Here is a 6,440-nt window from a genome sequence, read left to right as displayed (position 1 = left end):
AGATCCAGCGTTTGTGTACGAGATAAGTTAAAAAATCACCTTTTTAGGCCACACGTTAGTTTAGGAAATAAAAAAACAACGGGAGACAACCCTGTAGCTACAGACTCTCTGTCTGTAGTGCATCTCATTTGTATATACTGCAGACAAGCTGCAGGGCGAAAAAAAAAGCAAAAAAAGAGAAAAAGATCGGGATAGTTTGTTCAAAAATGGGGACAGCTTTTCTTAGAGTTTATTTCATAGAGTTGAGTTAATTTAATATTTTGGAAAGCCAAAATCCTGAATTCAATATTCTGGAAGGCCAAAATTTTGGAAGGCTAAAATCCTGAATTCAATATTTTGGAAGCTAAAATCCTGAAAGTGGCAAAAGAGAGGGACTAGGGCATACGAAACACAAGATTGCCGACAGTTTGTCTGCCCGCGTGTTTCAGTCGCTTGCAAGGTATGTATATCAACAGTATTTGATTATACTAAGAGACTGTTAATATACATACCTTGCAAGCGTCGTATACTGTGATATTTAACTTCTTTCTTAAGCTTCGCATTCGTCCACATTTTTCTTATACAACTTGAGGTACACGGCAAGGAAGTACTTACGAAGCTAGAACTTAGGTACATTTTTCATAGTGACTATCTACAGGCGACTTTCACGATAGCCTCCCATGTAAAGCAAGTCATATGCATGGCAATACCTGTCCACGTATATCATAAAACTCCAGTCTTTTGGTGCAGCAACTTCGAGACAGCTTTCTAATTGGTTATCGGTTTCAGTATTCATACACTTGTTCATTAGGTCTCAACACTGCAAAATTATTAGAGATCAAAGAACTGTACTATGCACTTACCTGTGACTCGAGATCTATAGTCCTGTGTCTTCACCGCTACACTTAGGCGACGAAAATGATCAACCCAACACAGTTCTTTTCATTATTTACTTTTGTATACTGAAAACTCAGAATTGATATGATCGATGTATAATAACCAAAACTAATCCTAACCTGACCCTATTTTTTCTCGAGGTTTAATTTAGGCTCCAAACAAGTGTCCTCAATTTATGTGAGTACATATTCAACCTTGGTAAAATGAAGATCACCGATTTAACCGGTAAAAACCGATTCAACCAGAGACCGGGTTTTACGTGCAACATATATACCTTGCAACTGGGCAAATTTATGTACCTCCATCAAATCTCGACCCTTCCCGTTCACTGTTAGCAAACAAAATTGTCTTACTGAAAACTTCAAATACATTCCTATTATAGAAGAAACTGTAAGACCTTCCAATTACTTTATTGCAGAACTAATACTGAACAATTCTCCGCGCTTTTTATCAAGGTCATAAGTTTTACAATCCTCCTAATTCCGATGTTGTTTCTGCCAACTCTCTTGCCTGCGTATACTTTTAAGAAAAGACTTCAAACTATTTATTTGTAAGAATTATTAATGTATAACGCAGGTCAGTGTTTATTATTTCCAACGAAATTCATGTTTGTTAAAGATCTGAAGTGCAGTCTGTCTACTTTTTGGCCTTTTATCCTATTTCATCTCTTCCAGTTTTCGAATCTCTAATTATCTCAGTCGTTCGTTAGTTAGAATAGATGCATTGTAGGTAATGTTACTGAGGAGGTCTTGCCCAAGTTCGTTCAGACTGATAACGCGTCTCCACTATAAAAACGGACGTGACAATGCTTCGGATGTTTTTCCTGATTTTCAGTCATCTGTAACAGTTACACAAAATCAGATTGTTTCACATTTTTGGCATGAAATGCGTTGACATCATTTTTGGAAATGGGAAGATCCGTCAACCCAAAATGAATGGTATTCGGTTTACAATTTCTCCGAATAATTGTTTTCTTTTTCGGTTTTATACAACACTTCATTGAAATTCGTGTCATGCATGATCACTGTGAAACTCGGAAAACCGTGAAGTCTAAAAATAACAATATTTCTGCAATGTTAATTGTATATATAGTGATTAAGCAAAGTAAAACCCACTATAGGATACTATAAATAATCATACTAGTGTTCACAGATCTCCGAGTTTCGCAGAGTCTTCGCAGTAATAATAGGTTGTCTCTCGACCTCGAGAATAACATTGAAGCCATCAGTTGTAGTTGTAATGAACAAGTGTCAACGGTGGACATGCATGTGGCTCTGAAGTCCAAGGTCCGAGGCACACACACGGCCACAGATAGGGCATGGTTTGCCACCAGTTGTGATTGGGGCCTTCGCTGCTCTTTTACGGCGATCCCTAGCTGCTGCAATATACAGGCGGCGGTCGAGCTCGAAGTTTCTAGCAGCTCTCTGGACAGTCGCTCGCCATCCAGATCTATTGGCTGCGGGCGGTCTCTAGTTCCGTCGGTTGAATTCCAGCCCATTTGAGGTTGGACTTTACGTTGTCCTTGTATCTCTTCTTGGGTCGGCCTTGGTTGCGTCTGCCCTGAGATAGCTCTCCATAGGAAAGCTGGCGAGGAATCCTGGATTCGTCCATTCGGATGACGTGACCAGTCCAGCGTAGTTGGGCTTTGAGAACCATAGTCTGGATACTGGTAGTACTTGCCCTCTCTAGAACTTCTTGATTCGAGACGCGATCTTGCCAGTGTATCCGCATAATGGTGCGAAGTGAGCGTGTGTGGAACTGTTCAAGCTTTCTTATATGCCTGCGGTAAAGAGTCCAGGTTTCACAGCCGTACAGCAGTGATGGCAGAACTATTGCATGGTAGAGCTTGAGTTTGGTAAACAGAGAGATGCTTTTGTGCTGTAAGACCTTGATACGAAGTCTGCCAAAAGCCTGGCTAGCTTTCTGAATCCTGGTTGTAATTTCCCTGTCCAGAGTCCCATCATTGAAGATGGTACTCCTTAGGTATTTGAATGACTCGACATTCTTTAGGTGAGTGCCATGGATGGTGATACAAGGCTGTTGAGGACGGGTCGCTGGTGCAGGCTGGAGAAGGACCTCTGTTTTGCTGCGACTGATCGTTAAGCCAAAATGTTTTGCAGCTTCATAGAATACGTCAGCAATTACCAGCAGACGGTGTACATTGTGGGCCATAAGAGCACAGTCATCGGCAAACAGCGCTTCAAGTAGTAACCTCTCTAGCGTTTTCGTCTTTGCTGTCAGGCGCCTCAGGTCAAATAGTGACCCAACGAGATGGTAACGGATGTAGATTCCCAGATCCAGATCTCTGGTGGCATGAAGTATCACTTGTGTGAAGTAGAGGTTGAATAACACTGGAGCGAGCACGAATCCTTGTTTCACTCCATTTGAGATATCAAATCTTTCAGAGGATTCGTCGTCCGACAACAACACTTCTCCAGTCATGTCATCATGAAGCAGTGTGATGAGGGTGGTGAATTTCGCTGGGCAGCCAAGTTTCCCAAGGATGACCCACTATTGACCGTGTCAAAGGCTTTGATCAGGGCGATGAAGACTGCGTAGAGGCACATGTTCTGCTCAGTGCATTTTTCTTGAATCTGTATGACCGTAAAGATCATTTCGATTGTGCTGCGGTTACGGCGAAATCCACACTGCGACTCAGGTAGACTCTCCTCTGCAACTGAAGGAATCAGTCTGTTCAGCATAATACGAGCTAGGATTTTCCCGGCAGTAGAGAGTAGAGATATGCCTCTATGGTTCCCACAGTCTGCTCTTGAACCCTTGTTCTTAAATAATGCGGCAATGGTTGAGTAACGAAAGTCAGCTGGCATTTCTTCCATTTCCCAGATGCTAATGAGTATTCTATGGAATGTCTGTAGAGCCTCGTTGCTAAGGGCTTTGAATACTTCTGCAGAGATTCCATCCCTTCCGGGTGCCTTGCCATTGCTCATCTGTTTGATGGCTTTCCTGACTTCATCTAGCGAAGGAGGGTCATCAAGATCTTCAATGAGTGCTCTTTGGGGGATATGGTCAAGTACAGTAGAATCAACTAAGGGCGCTTTCCTTTTGTCAGAACTGGCCGGCCAGACCCATCACTTTGCAAAGAAAATGCAATCATTTGAAGGAACACTTGCATGATATTTCCTCGTATTCTTCTGGAGGAGTATATATGATCCTCGAAGTGTGTTTATTTAAATATGTTGTAGAGTTATTCCTTCCAAATGCCCGGTCTGGCCGGTCAGTTCTGTTAAATGGAAAGCGCCCTGGGGATAGGCGGTTCAGAAGCTGACTGAAGTGTTCTTTCCATCTTTCTCTGATAGCAGCCTTGTCCTTGATGAATATGGTTGCGTCTGCGGAGAGCAGTGGACCAGAGCCAGATTTTGAAGGACCAAACACCGTTTTAAAGGAGTTGAAGAACTGCTTAGAGTTGTTGGAATCAGCAAAACTTTGGATTTCTTCAGCTTTCTTCTCCCACCATTTGCTATGCATCCTCCGTAGTTCCCCTTGCACCAAGGTTTGGTATGATTTGAACCTGCCCTTCTTTGGAGTAGAGCCCGGGTCGTTTCCCCACTTCATGCATGCCTTGTTCTTTTTGGCGAGAAGTTCATCTATGTCACTATCGTTCTTGTCAAACCAATCCGGATAGTTACGGGATTTTGGGCCAAGTACTGCCTTTGCTGCTCCCGTTACTGCCTCTCTGAACTGGTTCCATTCCTGGGTTGGGAGGTCAGAACTTAGTTCAGCAGCAGCAAGTTCTTCATCTAGTTTGAACTGGAAACTTTCAAGATATTGAGGCTGCTGAAGTTTGGCGACGTTGAATAATCTTCTGGACAGTTTCGGGCGCTTTCGATGGAGAGGGGGAATAATGAGATTTAGTGTGGAGTGGATGAGCCTATGGTCTGTCCAGCATTCATCTCCTCGCATAGCTCTGGTAATGAGGACATCCCGTACATCACGCTGACGATAATCGATAAGGTGCCATTGTTTGGATCTGGGGTGCATCCAAGAGGTCTTGTATTTGTCTGCCATTCTGAATACTGTGTTTGTGATGACCAAGTCGTATTCAGTATACTTGCTTAGCAGCAGGAGACCGTCGGCGCAGTAAGAGTTTGACAAACTGGATTATCTTTCTTTGCCCTCTCTGTTGCTGGAGTTCTTTTAAGGAAGCTGTACCACTTTTTCGTCATCTATCAAAGTGCAGGAATGGTCCACCTTTAATGAATTCAATGGGTGTCAGTAAGGTTACCTCTTAGATAATAGGAACTCACGTAGCCACTGACTGTGAAACCGCATCTGACAACACCTTTTTACCTTTGTTTAGCCTGCGCATTCAAGCAGTCAAGCCGTGGCATGCTCTTCATGTACCTCGAACCACTGGGAGCCTGCTCGTAGATTAGTCTTCGTAGAATAAGCGTACTTGTACATATTCATTGCCGTGACTTAAACATCTTCAGTTCCCACGGCCTGCTCAGCCTGCTCCCGTCTGACCTTGTAGCTCAGTCGGTAGAGCGGCGGTGATCTAACCCGAGGGTCGTGGGTTCAATTCCCATCCTGTTCAGAGTTTTTCTCTGTCCTTGTGTGGGCCCATTTCAAATATAAGTGCTACACGGCCAACGGTTGCAAAAACGTAATCCTTCCTTGTACAATGAGATAGAAAACTACTAAACAAATTTCTACTTTCGCGCTAAAACACGTTGCATGTAGGTACTTCGAATTCTGATTACCGATCCCGCTGTTTGTGATATTATTTGTTGCTCGGATAAATCGTTCGAGAATTATCGAGAGGGTATGGCGTTACAAGGCGGAAACACGTGATCTGTCAAAGTAGAAGAATATTCCGCCCACATCATGATTTAAAGACTCTTGGTGCGAAGTCGACAAGCGCTATTAATACCGTAGTGCATTGGTTTGACAACAAAGCACCCATTGAGAATCCCGGAGCAAATTGGAGATAGGTAGGCTTTAGATAAAGGGCAGTATTATGGTTTATCGCCCACTTTTTGTATAGTGATCATGAAAACAATTCTTGGTCCAATTCTTGATCCAAACAAAGGAAGAGAAAGTGAATGAATTGCATCTCCTGGCTCCGCGAGCGCTTGTAAAAGAATAGAAAAAACAAATTCAGTTTTAAAACAGGACTCTATTTGATGAAAAACTTGAACCTTCGTACCGACTTCATTACTATAGGCGACTTTCAGAACGAATTCGATGTTATGGTTATGCAAATAAGTGGCGGGGTATTCAGCAGATAAGCTGTACTTTTTTTCTATTTTTTACTTTTCTGTCTGCACTTTTAGTGGAACAAATTTTATTCTTACTCATTTTAGTCTTTAATCTATATTTGTGAAAAAGCAATTGTTGTGTTATTGTAATTGGATGACGTGTCACTAACTGTGAAACGGCGGCTGACAACACAACCCCTTCATGTACCTCGAACCACTGAGAGCCTGCTCGCGGGCTAGTCTTCGTTGAATGAAATTGCCAATTATTATCCACAATTGTTGCAAGAAAGGAAACAGGATTTGTTTTCCTTTCCACCCGTTTTATGTTGGAAGAAGATATTGTTC

General features: G+C 42.6%; 1 protein-coding gene across 2 annotated transcripts in view; it reads left to right on the top strand.

Moving 5' to 3' along the window:
• The first annotated feature begins 5,713 nt into the window (after nucleotides 1-5,713).
• The window catches only part of LOC138033586 (L-gulonolactone oxidase-like), a 17,971-nt gene continuing 17,244 nt past the window's right edge, over nucleotides 5,714-6,440 (top strand). For both annotated transcript variants that reach the window (XM_068881378.1, XM_068881379.1), the window contains exon 1: nucleotides 5,714-5,828. The gene's annotated coding sequence lies outside the window, so the exon portion shown is untranslated. The remainder of the gene's footprint in view (nucleotides 5,829-6,440) is intronic.

Source organism: Montipora capricornis, chromosome 14 (assembly GCF_036669925.1).
Source record: "Montipora capricornis isolate CH-2021 chromosome 14, ASM3666992v2, whole genome shotgun sequence".
Lineage (NCBI taxonomy): Eukaryota > Metazoa > Cnidaria > Anthozoa > Scleractinia > Acroporidae > Montipora > Montipora capricornis.
This window is presented reverse-complemented; position numbering and strand designations above follow the sequence as displayed.